Here is a 20,874-nt window from a genome sequence, read left to right as displayed (position 1 = left end):
AGTGATACAGGAGGAATGGGAAAGGGGAGTTTTATTGGAGGTCTGAGTGGTGAAGGAAGTTGAGGACATACAACAAGGACAGCCTGTGCCAACTGGGGGATCTTTTGATTGACTGCAAGCACACCTAAAGGGGACGGCTACCCAGGAAAGAGATGCAGAAATACTGTTAGAAAATGGTATGGCCATCCAACCATCCAGCAGGAGGTGCAGAAAAGCACCTGGTTCATGGAAGAACACCGTGAATGCAGCCCCCAACACTCAAACACAGCAAGCCTGCTGGAGCACCACCTCCACAGATCCGTGAGGGAACACCTGGTGGCAAATGGATTAAATCCTCTGGCAGATGTCCGTACATCCTCTCAGGAGTGGAAGTAGCCCTGGGCTTGCTGAAATCAAGCAAGCCCTCAGAAAAGGGTTGGGAAAAGTACTCTGTAAAGGTGACTGATGTAGTTCTCAAAACCACCTACTGCTGATGTTACCTAAAAGTGGTGATGGCTCACATTCCTCAGGTAAGGAAGTGCAAAACGGCGAGGAGTCAACTGGATGGTTCACACTTCTCAAATAAATAGGATGGCTTACTTAAACACAACAATAAATCAACAAAACATCCAACCACATGGAGATTATTTTTCCATCTCCTGAGAAGAGAGAGTATGTGACAGCACTGCAGCCAAACCAGCCTGTGACGGTCACAGCCACCACCAGCCGATGCTGTGCTGGGAATTTTAACTGAACCGTGAAGGCAACTTATCGAATAGCAGCAGTGCTAAACAGAACAATTAAAGCAATAAACAACCACGTGGTTACAACAGCCTTGTTAAGCAGTTGTTAGAGCACTCCAGGACACCTGCATGATATCAATAAATTCATTCCTCCCTCCCTCTTCAGCCGAGCACGCAGACTGCGCTCACTGCCAGGGGACGCTCTCAGCAGCGCGTGCCCTTTGCAGAAGGCACCTGGGCTGTGCTTTACTGACCTGCTGCTGCTCGGCCGTGTTCTCAGCGCGTGCTCCAGTCAGCCCACAGGCTGCCAGCTTCTCATCGTCTGTTCCAGAGCTGCTGCAGATGCTGAACGTGCTCAGGGCCCGCAGCTGTGTGCTCAAGGCATCTGCAGCTGCCGGGACAGCCTGAACAAAAGCCTTGCCAGGGCTTTGCACAACCCCAGCTGAGCCATCAGGCAAGCGCTCAGCAAACAAAAGGTAACGCCATTTCAAGGGTCGCCAGAGGCACGTGTTGCCCGCAGCGTCCCCGAAGAGAAGCTGGGGGCTGCCGGGGAGGAGGAGCAGGGCGAGTGCAAATTTCCACTTGGAGGCTTCACATTAAGACACTCCAAAGGAGGCATCGGGGGGTTTAAAGCTTCCGTCAATCCACGCGTGCACAGCTGCAGAGCGAGGCCGTCTCGTGTCTCCCGTGGCCCAGAGGAAGAACTGCAGCCCCAGCTGCGCTGTGTTACAGAGATCCAACCGGGCAGCAGAGCACGCTGACCTCCTCTGCTCCCTTCCTCACTGTCCCAGCTCCCAGCCCGTTCCCGTGCCCCTCGGAGCCCAGCCCGGGCTGCATGAACTGCCGCCCTGGTTGCAGCCCGTCTGGGCCAGCAAACCTGCTGCGCTGAGCGGGAGCTGGAGCCGGGACCAGGGTCCCGCCTGGGGTACGGCAGTGCGGGTTCCGCCCCGTCCGGGGCCGCTCCCCGCTCCTCTCCCGGTGCTGCTGGCAGGGGGCAGGAAGCGTGCGCTCCTCTGCACGAGCCACGAAGGGCACCTACCTTGGGTGCGGAGCAGGCTGCTCCCAGCTCTGGTGCAGGTAGCCGGGCTCCTCGGAGTCGCGTAGAGCAGAGGACGCCGAGTGCCCTCAGCCCGGAGCTGGCCGCAGGACGGCCTTGGTGCACCTCCCACCGCGGTGCTGCCCGGATGGCTTCCAGCCAGGCTCTCGCCTCTTCCGCACAGGCTCAGGAAGGCAGGAATTCCCACAACGATCACGCCCAGAGCTCGTTTTCATGGCACATCTGCCCCCGGGGGATGGCGATGGGAAGGGGTGCGGGGGAGGAGGGAGGGAGGAATGGGGGCTGTGTTTTGTTACGCTAATGAAGCATCCCTTTCTGCCGGCTCTCTTTGCTTCCTTCGGTGGGGACATTCGCACACCCTTGTCATCAGGCATCCCTCCCTTGCTGTCCTGGCGTTCCTTTCACTCCTCTCCCCCACGAGTATGTCCCAGCAAGAGGCAATCTCCGGCACAGCACCAGAGGACATTGTGTGTTGAACAGAACTCTTGCAATGGAACCGAGCTGTGGGTAGGAGCTTTACCCAGAAGCTGCTGTAATAATACGACTTTCCCCAGATCCTTGTCTAAGGGTCCTAATAAGTCTTCTGTGCAGCGATACCTTGCGGTTCTGTGTGGGTTTGTGGTCCGTATGGCTGGCCATACCTACCCTTGAGTTGCACCGGGCAGTGTACTTGGGAGTGACCTCACTGGAAGAAAAGCAGTGTGCAAACTGCAGTGGGAAATTGCATTTAGGAAAGCAGGATATTGAGGTTCGTTTTCTCGTGGATATGGGTGCTTCTTACTACCCATAGATGGTTTTGTAACAGTGTAGATGCTACTGCCCAACGGGAAAAGGCTTCCTTTTTTGGATTAATTAAACATAAGCTAAGAAAACAAGCAGGAATACAGAAATTCTTGTACCTGCCGGGTTACTCTGGCAAGAAATTGAATAAAACTGGAGCTAAGAGTGCAACGATATTGACTGATTAAAAACTGTAACTCTGGCTTTAACACAAACTGGGCAAAACAATGTTGTACCCCCAGGAGTTACAGCAGTCTCAAATATGATACACTTAGTGGTGTGGGCATCAGGGCCAAAAATGAAGCCCTAAATAGAAGTTAAAAGCAAGAGCTTGCCTAGTCAGGGTAAAGCGGTGCCCTTTGAGGCTATGGGACTGTAGGAGGATAAAAGAAATAATAGGTAACTTTTTGGAGTTTGGATTCCAATTTTGATAGCAAGTGCTGTAGTTTGGTACAAGACTTGAGGGCAAGTACTAGAATAGTTGAATGGATACACTCAGTGGTGGCAAATGCGTGCACTTTATTAACCAAGTTAAGGAACAAAAAGATTAAGTTTACCTTCTGGATTTGAGGGATGTCTCTTCTGCCTGGTTTGGCCAAAGGAAGCCTAAGGTTATTTGCCTTTGAAAAGGAAAGCCCTGATAGGGGGAGAAGAGTCTCAGTTAACCTGGACAGTGTTACCCAGGGTTGTGAGAACAGCTGAATGATGGTCAACTCATGAGCCTGAGATCTGGGATCCTCCATCCTAGGGTGGAACTTTACTGCAGCACGTGGCTGCCACAGCAACAAAAGGACTGTGTACAATAGACTGAGAGTTTGCTGAGTTTCTTGGTTTACAGAAAGCACAAATAACTCAACAGCAAGTGACATATTTGGAAAATGAGATTACAGCTGGACTTTGAACCTTAAGAACTGCCAGGAAAAAAGTCATCTGCCAAACCCCTGAGCTGCAAATTGCCAAGGAAGTGAGTAAGGGATGGCCAGGGTGCCTGAGGGCGGTGGCTGCACTGGTACTTGTGGGAATACAAGAAAAGCTGTTCAGAGCAGCAGCTGTGGAGCAAGATAAACAGCATGAGAACCAAGGACACCTCTGCAAGGAGAAGAAGGGTCTCAGAGCTCTGATTGGATACGTGCCTGCATGGACAGTTGAAAAGGGTTCTGTAGAATGCTGTGTTGACATGTAAAGGTGGTTGGGAAAGTTGTAAGGGCGGACGGGAAAGTTAGAAAATAACAACTTGTGAAGGTCTATAAGGGATGTGAGAACTTGTAATAAACGATTTGGATCGTTCACATCTGAGTCCGTGCCTCAAACGCTGCAAATGTGGTGGTGATAGGTTGATGGTTGGACTTGGTCTTAGAGGTATTTCCAACCGTAATGATTTTTTTATTCTATGAGGGTTAAGGACTCCAGGACAGTATCAGTGAATACTTCATTCATGGCTTGAAAGCTGAAGCTTGAAGCTGCTGAGGTTGAATGAGGAAGAGTATGTCCTTTGTTGTGGTTGAAAACTGATCTTGAACAGACTTTCTCAACAGGATACTCTTTGGTTGGGACAAATACAGAGGAGTGTATTTGTGATTTTTCTTGCACAGGGTCAGTGATCACTGTCTGCACAACAGTTTTAGGAAACAAGAAAAGAGAAAAAAAAAACAACTGCACGGGACCTAAGTAAAATGAATTCTTAATGACTGACTGTGCTAGTGAAACATATTGAGTAGCTTGAAGCTTAAGACAAAGGAGTTAATTGCTTTGTTGTATGTGACTATATGAAGGGTTGCTGTAAAGAAGAATTGTAAACTTGTTATATGGCAAACAGGCTATGAACTAGTGGTTGTATCAGTTAGGAAGATTCGTGTTAGTTACTGCCTTTGAGTAGTAAAGCTTGTAGAGCTTGGGAAGAATAGGTTGGAAAAGCTACAGAATTTTCATCAGTAACAGCTTAGACATGTATTGGGGTTAGTCTAGTTATGGATTTTATTGCTGTAAGACATGAGGGATGGGCAAAATGACTTGTTCCTAGTCCCTCCCAGTGCTGTTATTCTGTGCTGCTTGTGTGTTTTCAGAAATCTATGTATTACTTACTATTGTGCCTTTGTTCTTTAGTTGTCATTAGTTGTGGCAAGGGTGACAGCCCTTTCTTCACTCTGTTTCCTTACTGTAGAATTAGGAAATTTACAAAGAGGAAAAACGTGAATAGTCAGGAATATTTTGGAAAGTGTTTCCACTGTTAAACACTTCAGAATTTCTCAGAAATTCTGCTTCCCAGCTGTAAAGAAAAGGCTTGTGCATAATTTCAAAGGGTTGAGAATACTTAATCCTGAAATTGTTTATTGGTTTTTTACTCTGTTTTGGCCTTGTACTTTGTCTCCAGTAGTATGTAGTTGGCACTCAGAAGTAATTTGATTCAGCTTGTCCTTCTGCACTGTTTGCTTTCTGTTCCGTTGTGCTGCTTTGCCTGTGGAGTCCTCTAGTCTGAGATCTGTTGTCTCACCTTGCCTGAATTCTGCCTCAACTGAATAGACATAGATTCAAAACCTGTGTTGCATTATTTTCTGGTTTCAGAAGTGTCCAGTCTTTTACTAGATAGACTTTCCTGGTTTTGAGTAACTTGCAAAACTGATAGTATTCCTGCCTGCTTCCCGAGAGTCTCTGTTTTTCAGACAAGGTTATGTTAACAAATCCATGAAACCCCAGTAGAAATTCCGGACTCTTTGCTGTGTGTCTACTTGTATCTTCTGCTTTCTGCCCTTGTCTTTGTGATGTCTTCGTTTTGCACATCCTCTTTATTTGTCTTACTTGAGTAAATGAATCCATCTGTCACAATCTTCTCACCTGGATGTCTGAAAGTTCTCTTCCCGGCAGGGGAATTATTTCACTGTTTACCTCTTAACTTTTGTCCTTCCATTTCCTTCTCTGTTACTTTCGTTTTATTTGCTGCAACGCTTCCTCCTCTTTATTTTCAGGAGTACTTCTAATCTCTTAACATGAACTGTGTGTTCCTGTACTTCAGGTTCCCTTCAAAGATTTTTTCCATATCTCTTCTTTGATTTTGATTAATGTTAACTGTTGAGATTTTTCTGGATGTATTCCCAAGACTCAGTCTGAGGTTTAAAATCCATCCAGTAGTACTACTGAATTCAAGTCTGCAATTCAGAATTGCATCGTTCGTAGAGCAGGGCCTTTTTAGAATTGAATTCAGTGGGATGTGAACAGAAGACTCAGGGCAGCAGGGTCCGTTTTAGTTGGATAAGGCTTTTGGTTAACTCTTCTCATTCCTGTAGATATGGATATATCTTGTTTCATCTACATGCAAAACTTTGTAGTGTAATCAGTTACATAAAAATACATTCTCTTCCCTTCCTGTGTTTCTGGAAAATGCTCATGAAGATTTCTGTTTGATTGTTTTCAGAGTTGTGGGTTATACTGCTTTCTTTTAATGGGCTTGCTATGACAAATATAAAGCCTGTTCTTTTCAGCCTTTAGTTTACTAGCTATTAACAACAGAATATTTACAGTGAAAAAGATCTAAGGGGATAAACACATTATATTTTAGCACCTCAACATTTGCAAAAAATAAATGGACAAAACTGTGGGAATACAAGAAAAGCTGTTCAGAGCAGCAGCTGTGGAGCAAGATAAACAGCATGAGAACCAAGGACACCTCTGCAAGGAGAAGAAGAGTCTCACAGCTCTGATTGGTTATGTGCCTGCATGGACAGATGAAAAGTGTTCTGTAGAATGCTTTGTTGACATGTAAGATGTTTGGGAAAGTTGTAAGGGCGGATGGGAAAGTTAGAAAATAACAACTTGTGAAGGTATATAAGGGATGTGAGAACTTGTAATAAACGATTTGGATCGTTCACATCTGAGTCCGTGCCGAGTCGCTGCAAATGGCGCCCACAACGTGGAGCAAATCAACCCGCGGCTGAGCGAGCCCGGTCCGGCAGCGTCGCCCGACTGAACTTCGGAGAGACTGTTTCGCGCGCACCCGCCCCGTTCTGCAGGACAGAAGGTGAGCAGTCGGGAACTATGGGGAGCTCACTAACGAGGGAGCAACGAGTACATCTCGAAGTATTGCGTTCAGTGTTACTGTATCAGGATGAGACTGTGTCTACTTCAGCATTAGCTACTCTTCTTAAATGGATAAGCAAAAACGTCCCTGAATTTCCAAAAACTGAGTTCTCTCTAGATGGAGAACTTTGGGACAAAATCGGCTCAAAACTCTACGAGGCTTCTCTCGCTAAAGACAGAACGGCTGCTAAGCTGTTGCCCGTTTGGAGCCGGATAATGGAAGGGATTAAGCAATCACGACGGGAAAGAATTTATTCCGACCATTCCCTGCCGCCCTCCGTCCCAACCCCGCCGCTGCCTCTCGCTGCGGGAAGCGGCCCGTGCCCGGATCCGACCGGCGGCTCCGACCCCCCCGCGATTCGGGGAGACGAAAAGCCGCAACCGCCCCCCCTCGCGCTCCCGCCCCCCGCTCCGCCCACGACGCTCGCCGCGCCCCCGCCCTTCGCCCCGCCTACGACGTTCGTCGCTCCGCCCTCCGCTCCGCCCATGACGTTCTCTGCGCCACCGCCCTCCGCCCCCCCCACGTCTTGCGCTGCAGCGTCTGTGCAGCCGGAGTGTAACGTGATTAAAGACACGGACGGATCGAAACCAGGGGATCGTTGTGACCCAGGTCCAATATATCCGGAATGCGAATCGGGCGCATTTCTTCCTGATGATAATTTGAAGGGAGCAGAAACGACAAATTTCCCTACAGCGTACTGTGGTGTCTTAGAGCAGTGCAGAAAAGAAGCAATATTAAGGGGTGATGCTGACACATTGCAAGCCTTTCCTGTGTTGTATCAGCCGAATCAGGTCCCCCGTTGGGAACCCCTGCCTTATGAGGCAGTGAAAGAGCTAAGGAAGTCAGTGAGAACATACGGAGTTCAGTCTACCTTTACATATAATCTTTTGGTTGCAATTGGTGATAGTTATGTTATGACCCCTCATGACTGGAAAAGTGTGTTACGAATGATCCTCTCTCCCATGCAATACACCGTGTTCATGACTGAATACCGGGATCAGGCTGCTGTCCAGGCCTTGAATAATTTGAACAATCTAAATCACATTGGCCTAGAGGAACTCATGGGGGAGGGGGTCCGGGCAACACCTCAGGCACAGGCACAGCTGGACAGGCAATGCCTGGAACAAGTTAAGACTTTGGTGTTGCGTGCTGTCCGTCGGGTTCCTGATATTAATTCACCCGATGCTTCATTTACTTCAATTAGGCAAGAGGCTACTGAGCCTTACATTAAATTTCTTGACCGTTTACAAAATTCATTAGAGAGACAAGTAGAAAATGAAGCTGCCCGAAATGTCTTGCTTAAGCAATTAGCAGTAGAAAACGCAAATGCAGACTGTCGAAAGGTTTTAAAGTCCCTAAGGAATGCAGATCCATCAATTACTGACTTGATTAAAGCCTGTCAAGATGTAGGCACAGAAAGTCATAAAATGGCCCTGCTAGCAGATTCATTGGCCACCCAACTTGATGCAGGGACAGCTCAAAAAGTAAAGTGTTACAATTGTGGAGAACCAGGTCATGTCCAACGGGACTGTAAAAAGCCCAAGCGAGTAAATAAAAATGCTTCTGCTGTTCCAACTCGACCCTGTCCACGGTGCAGGAAGGGGCTACACTGGGCTAGAGACTGCCGATCCAAACTTCCTGTTGCTGCACAGCCCTGCGATCTGCCGGGAAACGGCAAGAGGAGCGCGAGACCGCGCGCTATGACAGCAAATACGGTCCCGACTCAGCCAGACGCTGTCTGGCCAGCTCACTCAGACCAGCCACCATTGGCAGCGCAGGAGTGGATTTGTCCACTGCCCAGTCAGTGACGCTGACTGATAGCACCGTGACTCTCATTCCAACAGGGGTAATGGGTCCCCTTGGGGACGGGCGTAGCGCCCTCTTGTTAGGACGTTCTTCTGTTACAAGGATGGGACTTTTTGTTTTACCTGGAGTTATAGATGCTGACCATACCGGGGAAATTAAGATAATGGCATGGACACCCTCACCCCCCTGTTTTATTCCAAAAGGCCAAAAAATAGCACAATTAGTCCCTTTTCATTCTATGACCAAACCTGGTATTAGAGATCGAACCGGTGGATTTGGGAGCACAGATAAACCTGTTGTGCTATGGACCACACAACTGTCAAAAGACAAACAATTATTACCATGCTTAGTAAATGGCAGGCAGTTATTAGGACTAGTGGATACTGGAGCTGATGTTACCATCATTAAGTCCAGTGATTGGCCCTCTGAGTGGCCACTAAGAGACCCTAATTCTGCTATTGTGGGGGTTGGGGGCCTACAGCAGCCAAAACAAAGTGCCCGAATTTTATCTTTTGAAGGGCCTGATGGTCGCATTGCTCACGCTGCTCCTTACATTTTACCAATTCCCTGTACTTTGTGGGGTCGTGATCTCTTAAGTCAGTGGGGTATGATTTTGCAGACAAATTTTCAGTAAGGGCCATTGATTGGCAGCAAACTATACCCTTAGCTTGGAAAACAGAACAACCTATTTGGGTAGATCAGTGGCCCTTAAAAAGAGAAAAGTTGCTGCACTTACATGAGTTAGTTCAAGAACAGCTAGCTGCTGGTCACATAGTGCCTACTACCAGCCCTTGGAATACTCCGGTTTTTGTTATCCTCAAGAAGAGTGGAAAATGGAGACTTTTACAGGACTTGCGTGCTGTCAATGCAGTAATTGAGCCTATGGGAGCGTTGCAGCCTGGCCTTCCTTCACCCTCAATGTTACCTTCGGATTGGCCTATAGCAGTCATTGATTTGAAAGACTGTTTTTTTACCATTCAGCTTCATCCAAAAGATGCACCACGATTTGCTTTCTCAGTGCCCTCTATCAACCTACAAAGCCCTGTTCAGCGGTATCATTGGACAGTGTTACCACAAGGAATGCTTAATAGTCCAACGATATGTCAATTGACTGTAGTAGCAAATGCATTACAACCAGTACGAAAGGCTAGACCTCATGTCCTTATTTATCATTACATGGATGATATTTTAATAGCAGCAGAACAAGAAGAGGGTCTAAAGGACGCTTTACTGCTCGTCCGGGAGGCAGTCCAATCTATTGGCTTACAAATAGCAGAAGAAAAAGTGCAACTTAGTTCTCCATGGAAATATTTAGGATGGAAAATTGCATCTCACACTATTCAGCCACAAATCCTCAAAATAGTACCTCACGTACGGACATTAAACGATCTGCAAAAGTTATTAGGAACCATCAATTGGTTGCGGCCACTTTTGGGAATTACTACTCAAGAGCTGCATCCTTTATTCAAACTACTGAAAGGAGACCCAGATCTAACTTCTAAAAGACAATTAACACCAGAAGCACAACAATGCTTAGACCCTGTAATAACATCAGTGAAAAATCGATACAGCCATCGTGTTTGTTTATCACTTCCAGTACATCTCATAATAATATCCAACTTCTATCAGCCATATAGCTTGTTATGTCAATGGGATACCTCAAGAAAGGATCCTCTCATTATTCTCGAATGGGTATTTTTACCTCATACATTTTCAAAAACTATTACATCACGAGTGGAAATGTTTGCTATGCTAATACAGCGAGGTCGTCATCGTCTACAAATTCTACGAGCTCTTGACCCTGAGTGCATATACGTACCTGCTACTAAAAAAGATTTAGATTGGATGCTTGCGCAGTCACTTCCTTTTCAGACTGCTATGGCAGACTATACCGGACAATTGTCCACTCATCCTCCCAAACATCAGTTACTACATAATTTGGCTGATATCCCCATTGCTACTAATACTTTACTTTCACATGTTCCAATACCTAATGCTGTTACTGTATTTACAGATGGCTCTGGCAAGACACACCAAGCAGTGGTTCTCTGGCGTGCGACTGCTACACAATGGCAGTCAGACGTACATGTTGTTGATGGATCACCTCAAGTTGTAGAACTCGCTGCAGTAGCTCGAGCTTTCCAAATTTTTTCAGACCAAAAGCTTAATATAATAACTGACTCTTTGTATGTTACGGGTATCATTCAGCGGATTGAAGGATCCTTTCTTAAGGAAGTTAATAATCCGGTTTTGTTTGTACAGCTCAAACGAGTCTTGCATTATGTTTCTCACCGTACTCTTCCTTATTTTATTATGCACATTCGATCGCATACTACATTGCCTGGTCCTTTAACTGAGGGCAACCGTAAGGCTGATCAAGCCACAGTCGCTTTTGCTACTCCTCAATTATTTGAGCAAGCACGACTCTCCCATCAATTTTTCCATCAGAACAGGAGAGCCTTACAAAAACAATTCCAACTGACAGTAGATCAAGCCCGTAACATTATTTTAACATGCCCAGACTGCCAGGCAATTGCCCCTTTGCCTCAAACTGGGACAAATCCACGTGGAACAGCCCCTCTTCAACTCTGGCAGACAGATGTCACTCACATTCCTGAATTCGGCCGTCTAAAATACGTACATGTAACGATAGATACTCATTCTTCTTACATATTTGCCACAGCACATACAGGTGAACGCAGTCGTGACGCCCGTAAACACTGGTTATCTGCTTATGCTGCTATGGGAATCCCTCATACGATAAAAACAGATAATGGGCCCGCTTATACTTCTAAGGCCACTCAAACTTTCCTTCAAGAATGGGGAGTTAGACATATTACAGGCATCCCTCATTCTCCCACTGGACAAGCTATCATTGAGCGTACTCATCAAACACTGAAATCTGTTCTTAATAAACAAAAAAGGGGGAATACGGGAGACACACCACAAGAAAGATTATGTAAGGCTTTGTTTGTGCTGAATTTTTTGAATCGTGATCATACAAATACAACTCGTGTGGATCGTCATTTTGGGGGCTCCCCAGTGCTCAAGGAACGGCCAATAGTTAACATTCGAAATATGGCCACAGGGCACTGGGAAGGTCCCTTACCATTGATAACCTGGGGTCGAGGATATGCTTGTGTTTCTACAAGGACTGGCCCTACATGGGTTCCGGCAAGATATGTTCGGCCTCATCTCAAGGCAGAAAATAACACCCAGCCTTAATAATGATTGTGATTATACGCCTCTTACTTCATTGATATTGCTTTGTAATTTGTTGTATTGCAAATAATAATTTTAGTAATGGTAAGACATAGTAGGTAACTCTTCCACATTACTGGTATAAATTTAAGAATTAGAATTATTAAGCATTATTTAGATTATTGTGTGTCTTTCCTATTTTGGCAGTAGATAGAATATAAGTTAAATAGGATTTGATGTTACCAATGCTGGAAATTATGGGACTAACTCTTCTAGTGTATTAGTAATGTTCAGTTATGATTTTATTAGCCTATCAACTAACCTCTTCTTAGTTTGTAAAAATAAGACCCTGGAAAAGAATCCTGGACAAACGGATGATTCTTAAACATAACAGTTATTAACTCTTTTTCATCTCACTAATTGGGATTTTCAAAATATGACCATGCATCAATTGAAACAAAGGTGCTTGCAAAAAAAGCTAACCTCGGCAATTTATTCTGTTTTGTAAGCAGGTGTTCCACTTGGGCTCTGTACCACGCACTGGCCATGCGGATGCAGTGTACAAATGGAAAATACCATTCAGACCCTGAGTAGGAAAAGAGCAAGAGAGAATCCGTGGTGGATGAGAAAGGGAAAGTGCACCTTGAAGCAGGGGACGCCCTGCTGGCGCTGCCTATCGCATCCACCGCCAACATAATCCTTCTCTCTCCTTTTCTGCAGTTTTCTGCCTCTCCAGGGACAATAAGTAATAATGTGCTAGCTTAGGGAGTATTTGCTTCATGCTGACGGGATGGTTTAAAATGGATAACACGAAATTGAAGTCTTTACTAACCTATTTCAAATTTACACAGAATTGGATTCTCAGGGGTTCTTTTCCAGGTTGTAGGAACTTAGGCCGCAGGCAAAATGCGTCTGATATTTTAGTGGATTTAACCATATATTTTCTCATTTGCCATATCTCCTTTTTCATTTTCAGAATATTGTCAATCGAGGCCTTGATTGAGTTATAATGATTATGTTATTAATATAATTAGTGTTATTATATTATAGTATGGTAGTAGCTTGTCAATAAACAAAAAAGGGGGAATTGTGGGAATACAGGAAAAGCTGTTCAGAGCAGCAGCTGTGGAGCAAGATAAACAGCATGAGAACCAAGGACACCTCTGCAAGGAGAAGAAGAGTCTCACAGCTCTGATTGGTTATGTGCCTGCATGGACAGTTGAAAAGTGTTTTGTAGAATGCTTTGTTGACATGTAAGATGTTTGGGAAAGTTGTAAGGGCGGATGGGAAAGTTAGAAAATAACAACTTGTGAAGGTATATAAGGGATGTGAGAACTTGTAATAAACGATTTGGATCGTTCACATCTGAGTCCGTGCCGAGTCGCTGCACAAAACCACCTCCCTTCCCACTACAGCACTTATCTGGCAGAACTGGTTGGATTGCTTCTGTTCTCTTAGCTCTTGGGGCTGTTGTTTTGCCACTCATAGAACTGCTTCCCATGAGTTTATGTTGTGTTTGCACTGGAGGGGTTGAGAAGCAGCTGAAACTGTCAGCTTCATTCTTGTCCTGCATCCCACTGAATGTGAGCTGTGTATGAACTCAATAAGCAAATACGATTTTTGGTATTGCATTAAGTATATTCCTGTGCTGTGCTCTGGTGGTATGTAACTGTTCAGGCTTTGACATTATTAATGGAAGCATGCCTGACTTCAGCATGTGCAAGGCTTAATCATGAGCATCTAACCCATCTTTTAACAATGAGGCAGAGTTCAAGTAGATTTGCAGGTGATCAGTTGTGCCAGACAAAACTGAATTCCTTCTTTGATAGAACGACCAATTCCTTTTTTCCTCCAGACAAAGAGAAGAGATGTAGTCCCATATGTCATACTTCACTTGTGCTCTTGAGGCTGTGCCAGACAGTAAACAGCTAATTCATGTAAAAGAGATGATCGTTGCGAGAGTTGGTGTTTGCTGAAGGAAACAACTGCTTGTGGTTCTTTTTTTTATTTAGGGCAACCACCTCAAAAGCCATAAGCAACAACAAAAATTCCTGCAGGAGTGATTGGAACGAGAAATGTTGGCAATAAGGGGATTTTCCAAGGGCTCAAATTGAGGGCTAGTCTTGCACTGTTTGCAGTAATGACCTTGGCACCAAAAACTCGTTGGGATTTTCTTATGAGAATTTGTGGTGTGTTGTCAGTAGGTGACAACTGAGGAAACGCATGTGCAGCAGAACACATGCGTTTGGGACATGGTACAGATACAGAAAAACCAGTGAGACTGGGCATGTCAAGGCCAATAACAACCCTCCTGGGAGACAGTAGAAATCCTTACTGTTGCAGCATGGATAACTGGAGAGAAGTGAACATTAGTGTGGAAGATGTATAGGTAAAGATATTCTGTGGAGAATAAGCTGCAATTAAGGCATTGTACAATGTTCTTCCAGCTGGAATATTACTTGCAGTTCTGGCTACTATATTCAAGAAACATTGATTGAAGCTGCTTGGAATTCAATGAAGGGAATATTATGGGAATAAAGAGCCTGTTATGAAAGGACAGTAGAGAAGTTTTTCAGTCTGTGGATAAGATCTAATGGCTGGATAAAATAAATGTAAATGAATGGAAAAGCTCTTGCCTCTTAAGGTGGGATCCTGGAAGAGACTCTGTGGTCATTTGTCCAGTGTGTTTTCCCCCAACTCTTTCTGTACAGGGAGTGATATTGTTTAAACCTACCTTTATAAATGAATCAGTTGGGTATCTTACATGAGTTATTGCCTTTGTTTATAAACAGTATTGGACAGTATTGATTTATGTAATTGGAAATGAAAGATCATCGTTATGAAGATTTTGTTTGGGACCTGAGCAAGGTCAGTTGAGCTCCCAACACACTGTGGAAGAAAACTTGTTTTTATTCTTGTGAATTATTTTTTTAATCTCTAATGTCGTTCTGGGAACACTTGTTACATCCTTAAAAGGCAGCAGCATATTTAAATTATCCCAGTAATGAATAATAATATACAGTAAGGAATAATAATAGTTTCATTATAAGTGTTAAAATTTTCACTGATAGTTTAAAAAAAGGAAATGCTATTTGTCAGATGTCAAAAACAGGATAATTTACCAAATGCAGAAATTTAGGATTTAGTGAAATTAATTCAGGTGTAAGAATATTGGTGGCCTGTATTTGACTCCTGCATAGTTTGCAAGGTTCTTGCACATAAAACCTAGTTTTGTGGTATTTTTGCTTCTAATTCTACCCTCTTGTTAGCAATTTGTGGGTCAGGCTGGGTCACATCACACTTCATTTCAGTTTTCAGTTCCTTCTTACTTCATCTACTTTTATTCCTCCATCATACAGGTAGTTAGGGCAGTCGATATATGAATCATTGTGGAGATGACTGTTCCTGTAACATTTGAAAGAAAAAATTGTTTTTTGATCAAGCGTTCCCAGTAAAAGATAAATAATTCTATGTGAACCAAAAAACTCTGAGTAACTAGTGAAATAAGTTGACCTTTTTCTTTCCAGTTTTGCAGGTAGGAAGACAAACCTGATGAGCTGAATGAGTTTTCTGTTTAGCTGCTGTGTCTGAAATAAAACTAGTTCATAGACTGCATGCAATTTCAGTTATTCATTGGTGGGGTATTTCTTGTTTTGCTTGTAGTTGCCTTGTGGTCACCGGTGTGAAGAGATTTGCCATTCAGGTGATTGTCCTCTGAACTGCAGCCAGAAGGTTAAACTCAAGTGTCCTTGTAAGCGACTGAAAAAGGTAAGTTTTGAAGTTGCAGTTCTGAGAGTGACACATTTTCTTTGTATGTTCCTAGGCTTGTGTACATGGATTGTCTCTGGTCAAGACTGGAATAGAATCAGTTACTTGAGCGGAGCAGCAACAGCAGCTGAAAGTCTGGGTGGAACAATCAAAATATTCACTAAGGAAAATAAAATTCATTGTAGAAAATGTTAGCTCCCAGATTTGCAATACCTTTATCTTCAAGCACACTTCAATTTTTGTAGTTCCATTAGGAAAATAATCAGATGATCTGGAGTGATTTAAGAAGTCAAAGCACATTTTCCTCATTAGGAACCGAGAAGTTTATGATTACATAGATTGGAACAGTCACAGATGTTTTGAATTCCTAATTGATGGTTGTCTGAGGCCCTTAAAGCAAACAGAGGCATCAGCATCCTTAGCTTTCAGCAGAGATAAAGGACAAAGCTTATAGCTATCAAGTATGATGAGGGGAAAACCAGAGGCTGCTGTGACCTCTTGACAAGTGTTAACTTAATGAAAAATTCACTATCTGGCTTGAACAAAGCATGCTTAAATTATTTTCAAGACCCGGTTAACTTCTGAGCTTTCCACACAGATGCAGTTTCCCCAGAGTTCTTAGCTTCTCCAAGAAATGTCTTCAGAAATCTCAGATCTTGCAGGGTGCACGTTCAAGAGAAAGGATGGTAATGCCCAGAGTACGTGCTTCAAATTGAGCAGTCTCTGCTTATAAATAACTAGCTTTTCTTTATTTGTAAGTTGAAATGTTGACTTCTGCTGAGGATAAATTATTTTGTTGTGACTAAGTGCTCTTACTAATTTCAGTTTTTCTTACTCTACTGTGTTCAGTAAAATCAATAATATCATTGGTTGCGTGTATACTTCTGCTTCTTGTTCCTTAAGATATAGGTTTACAGTTGGACTTGATGATCTTTGAGGTCTTGTTTCTTATGCCAGACTTAATTGAATAAGGAAGATGGGTATTTCCATGATAGCTCTGTTACATCTAGTTGTTGCTGTCCCTAATTTTCATACTGTTTTTGGAATACTGAAATGTGTCATCATCTTCTGCTGAGTTCTGACGCTGTATAGCTATTTCAGACCAGTTCAGATTTTATTGTCCCAGATTTCCGGGATGTCTTCTGTGATTATGTGGATGTCCAACTGAAATGTGGTAGCAAGAAGCAATGAAATTAATGTTTAGGATGCTCACTTTTCACTTTTACAGTGGCCTGAAATGGAACATTCCAGATCTGCTATTCTGAAAGTTTTATGGTCCTTAAATATGATGACGGTTACTTTTTTTCCCCCCCTCAATCTTGTAAATTTGATTTTAATAAGGTGGAAAGGTTGTTATGAGTTAATTATATAATTAATAAAAATTAATTCTTATATGATGACAGCCCACTTATTTAAATAGCCACGAAGTGATACTTCTGATTCCTAGTGAAATGGTGTTTCCCTTCAGAAAGAGAAGAAAACACTATCCCCACCTTAAATATCATCTCACTGTTTCCAGGTCAAGCCCCCAATCCATGCTCTCTTTTGTACAGAGAGCTACAGTGTAGAGGGTAAATGATGGTAGAACCAATAAGCCACTGATAATTGGACTGTGTATTAGTTGCAGCTAATCTGACTGCAGAAATATGACTCGTTTCTGTAGTGTGAAAGATGATGTCTTTTAACGTTTGCTTTATGCATCTGCCCTTGCCTGAGACCATAATTAGGGTATCTTTGATTCCAGAAGGTCCTTATGCATATTTGCTTGGAGCTGCATACTTACAGCAGATAGTGTACTTCTTTCTTAGCTTGGATAGGATAGTGTACCTGTATATTTAGTCTTTTGTGCCTGCAGCCTGCGATCTTGAAGATAAGGAGAAACAGAATTGAGTACCTAATATTTGCAGTTGAAATCTCCTCTACCAGTCTTCTGTCTGTGTATACTACTGGTGAAGTTGGGAGTTGACAGGACACGTATTCCAAGCTGCTCTGTAAATATGCCTCATCTGAACCATCACAATTAATATCAAATGTAGGAGCTCATAATTTGAGTGCAAAACAGGAGGATTTTTTCTTCCTTTTCTGGTGTTGAAGTTAACTGTTGCATCATGAGGCTAAGTAGATGTAAACATGCAAGGTCGTATAAACCACTTGAATTTGTAACCCACAACTTGTAGTGGACCATATTCTTAACCATCTAGGCAGGTGGTTTATCTTAGCATGCTGGAATTGCTCTGAAGAAGTTAGTTTTTGGATTTTGCTGTATGCTATGAAAATTGTTCTGCATATTGTCAGAAAGCATGAAAACCAGAATAGCTTCTGGCTATGTTACTGTGCTTTCCTGACAAAATTCTTCATAGCCTAGTAGTATAGATTATAACTTTCTCTCTGTGCTGGTATTCTGTTTTGGTTTTGTTGGTGGTTTTTTTTTGTTTTTTTTCTGTTGTTGTTTGTTTGTTTGTTTGTTTTGGCCTTCATTGTAAGAGGGAGGAAGGAGAAGGAAGTAGGGGAGATCTTCCCATGACCAGACCTTGCCCTGTAGTTTCAGCCAGTTTAGAGAATTGATACGAAGTTTCAGAAGAGTTACTTATTAGTTACTTTGTATGGTATCTTTTGTAACAGTTCACAAGGTTATATTGCTTTGTCTTAAATAAATAAGTGAAAAAAAAAAGACATGAAAAATTAAACTGAACCACTTGATTTATTCTTGATTCAGTTTAGCTTATCAGAAAGAAGGAAAATAGAAAAGGATGCTTGAATACAGTTACAGTTTCAAATAATATTTATTTATTAGCTTCATTCTGTAAATATACCGAATAAAATTGTTTTACAATTTTCCCAACAAAATGAACATTATAATTAAATTTTTATATAGGGAAATGAATTACAAACAATTCAATTTATACTTAACAGGATGTACAGTGCAGCAAGATACAAGAAGGCCAAGTTTCCCTGGAGTGTGATGCGTTATGCAAGGAAATGAAACGGAAGGTGTCTGAGGTGGTGTATCCATTTTAGTTATGTTATCTTCATTGCCTTGAGAAAAGTTGGAAAAAACAGGCAGATCTTTATTTTTTCAAGACAGTAATAGCAAGAAATGCAGTGTAACTCAGCGTACAGTTTAATTGCACATTTCATTTTTGGACTACTGAATCTGGCTTATTGCTGAGAATTGCACTACTTGTAGATAGTGTCAACTCACTTGATGAAACACTATGTTAAGGTAATGCTCTATTACCTCTTTATTTTTATATAATATATAAATGAAATAGAGATGAAAAGATAGAAAGAGAATTGTTAAGAGCTTTGTTTGGAAATGCTTGTGGCTTCTGTTACAAGACTGGAGGGAGGGGAAACACATCAGGAAAGGGCTTTCCCTTTCAAAAGACTTTTAAAGAGACTGTTACAGCACATAAAAATTAGGATATTTATCTTCACTTAGGGGAAATGTTCAGCAAAACACAGAATGAAGAAAACCCAGTGCAAACAAATACAACCATAAATGTAAACTCATTTCTAGGCTCTCAGGATGGGAACATCACAGAATCACTGCAAAAATTGGAAGCTGGCTCCAGAACAAGACTTGCAGTCTTTTGTAACCAAGCACTGATTAACAGTGAGTGCCAAGGAAGGATATACATTACTTTGAAAACCAGGAATAATTTAACTATTCAGGTTGTCAGTACAGAGAGAGCCTAAGTGACCTCTTGAATTCCTTTCCAACTATTTCCCCCTTAAGATTCCAAGTTGTATTTGATACTGCGAGGTCAGGCACTGTGCCCTGACTCCCAGCTGACCAGCTGCACCAGTTTGTGTAGGTTGAAGACAGAGGAAATGGACACTGAGGTGCTCCAGGCAATGCTGACCCACAAGCACATGTCCAATCCCTGGGACATTTGTATTCTCTGTCCTTCCTGCTTGGCCTTCATCTCCCTCCATAGCCATTTAAAGCATTTTAAGAATGCAACTCGTGTCTTAGAGGCAGTCCCTTATTAAAACAATACCTAGTTTTATTGTTCATACAGGTTTGTAAAGTCTGAGAAAAAAAAAAAAAAAAGAAAAAGAAAAAGAAAAAAAAAAAAAAGAAGAAGAAAATAAAAAGAAATTAAGAAAAGGAGAACCAAGATGGGTATTAAAGGGAACATTAGCTCATCTTCTAACACCCTACTTAGTGCTGTTTGAGATCGCTAAATTCTGAATGGCTTTCTTAATGCCCCTAATAATCAAGATGTGCTAGACTCTCACACACCCACCACCACAGCTGACTGGCTCTGGCATAACTCCAGCTCTTTGATTAAAACCTGGCACTAGAAGAATCCACAGGTTAACCCCATCCACTTGCCTGGGGCTGGATCTTCCATCCCCTTCATGGAGTGAGAAGGTGGGAGGTCTCTGCAGCTGGAAGAAAGATGGATGTGGTGTGGCAGAACTTTGAAAAAGCACTTGATGGCTGCTTGGCAAACATTTTCTCCCTGGTGGTACTGGTAGCAGGTTCTTAGTGCTGTAGGTCTCAGGGTGTTTCACTGTGCAGATGACACTATTTCCTCTTCAGAGATGGGCAAAAGAGGGGGAAAAAATGTCCTGATGAAGGCAGACTCCACTGAAAGCTCACAGGTGCCAGCTCAGCAGTCTATTCATCAAGCTGCCCTGCCTTTAGCGTTATCACAGCAAAGATTGAAAAACAATTGCATGCAGCATCTCAGCCATCTGTAGTCCATTCCAGCCTCTGGGACATATACTGCCTTGGGAACAGCCCTTTTCACACTGACAAAGTGGTAAGTCCCATACCATCTTCTATCCCTTTCCACGCTCAGCTGCTTGTACTCACTGTTTACTTGTTTCTCCTTCAGGAAGAGGCAGCTGGTAGCAAGAAACGCAGGAATCCTGCAACTCCTCCATCCCTCGCAGCCAGCTCTCAGGGATGCCCAGCACTGGGGGTCTGCTGGACAGCAAAGGAGGGTTCACAGCTCCTGGATGTGGCAGCAGGACACCGGGGTTCAGTTCTGATTCTGCTATATATCAGACACCTTGAGCTATCCTTAGCTCCACTGGCCATGAAATGAGAGACAAGCAGAACTAATCTCCCATACACACAAAGGAAACACTTTCATCCATTAATCTGGCCATACAACTAGGAGAATCTCAGGGCAGGCACTAATTGTAGTTTTTCCAGTTTTGTTTTTCATGCACCAACAACAAACAGCCTGATTGTTTCATTATCTGCAAACTTAATGCACTGCACAATTTCAAATCCTTGCCATTGCAGAGAGAGTACTCTCACCATCTCTCAGCACAGAGGATTTTTTTGGCTAGAGCTTAAGTTAGATTGCTGTTGCATAATCAGTGTTTCACTAGGGCAAGCTGCCAGGTCAGGGAACATGTAAATCCCTATAATATCTGTCCTGGTAGAAATCCTACTGATCTAATCCAGAGAGATCCCAGCTCTACATCAGTGGCCCCTACCAGAT

General features: G+C 43.2%; 2 long non-coding RNA genes across 2 annotated transcripts in view; one reads left to right on the top strand and one right to left on the bottom strand.

The window, feature by feature from the left end:
* The window catches only part of LOC146756705 (uncharacterized), a 378,411-nt gene that overhangs the window by 23,289 nt on the left and 334,248 nt on the right, over positions 1–20,874 (bottom strand). The window lies entirely within an intron of this gene.
* LOC146756724 (uncharacterized) lies at positions 19,952–20,633 on the top strand. Its single transcript, XR_014937265.1, has 2 exons — positions 19,952–20,181; positions 20,257–20,633. It is a non-coding gene; the product is annotated as an uncharacterized LOC146756724 (long non-coding RNA).

Source organism: Coturnix japonica, chromosome 26 (genome assembly GCF_054131305.1).
Source record: "Coturnix japonica strain WE chromosome 26, WE-NBRP24, whole genome shotgun sequence".
Classification (NCBI taxonomy): Eukaryota; Metazoa; Chordata; class Aves; order Galliformes; family Phasianidae; genus Coturnix; species Coturnix japonica.
Note: the sequence above shows the minus strand (reverse complement) of the source record. Positions and strands in the feature narration are given on the sequence as shown.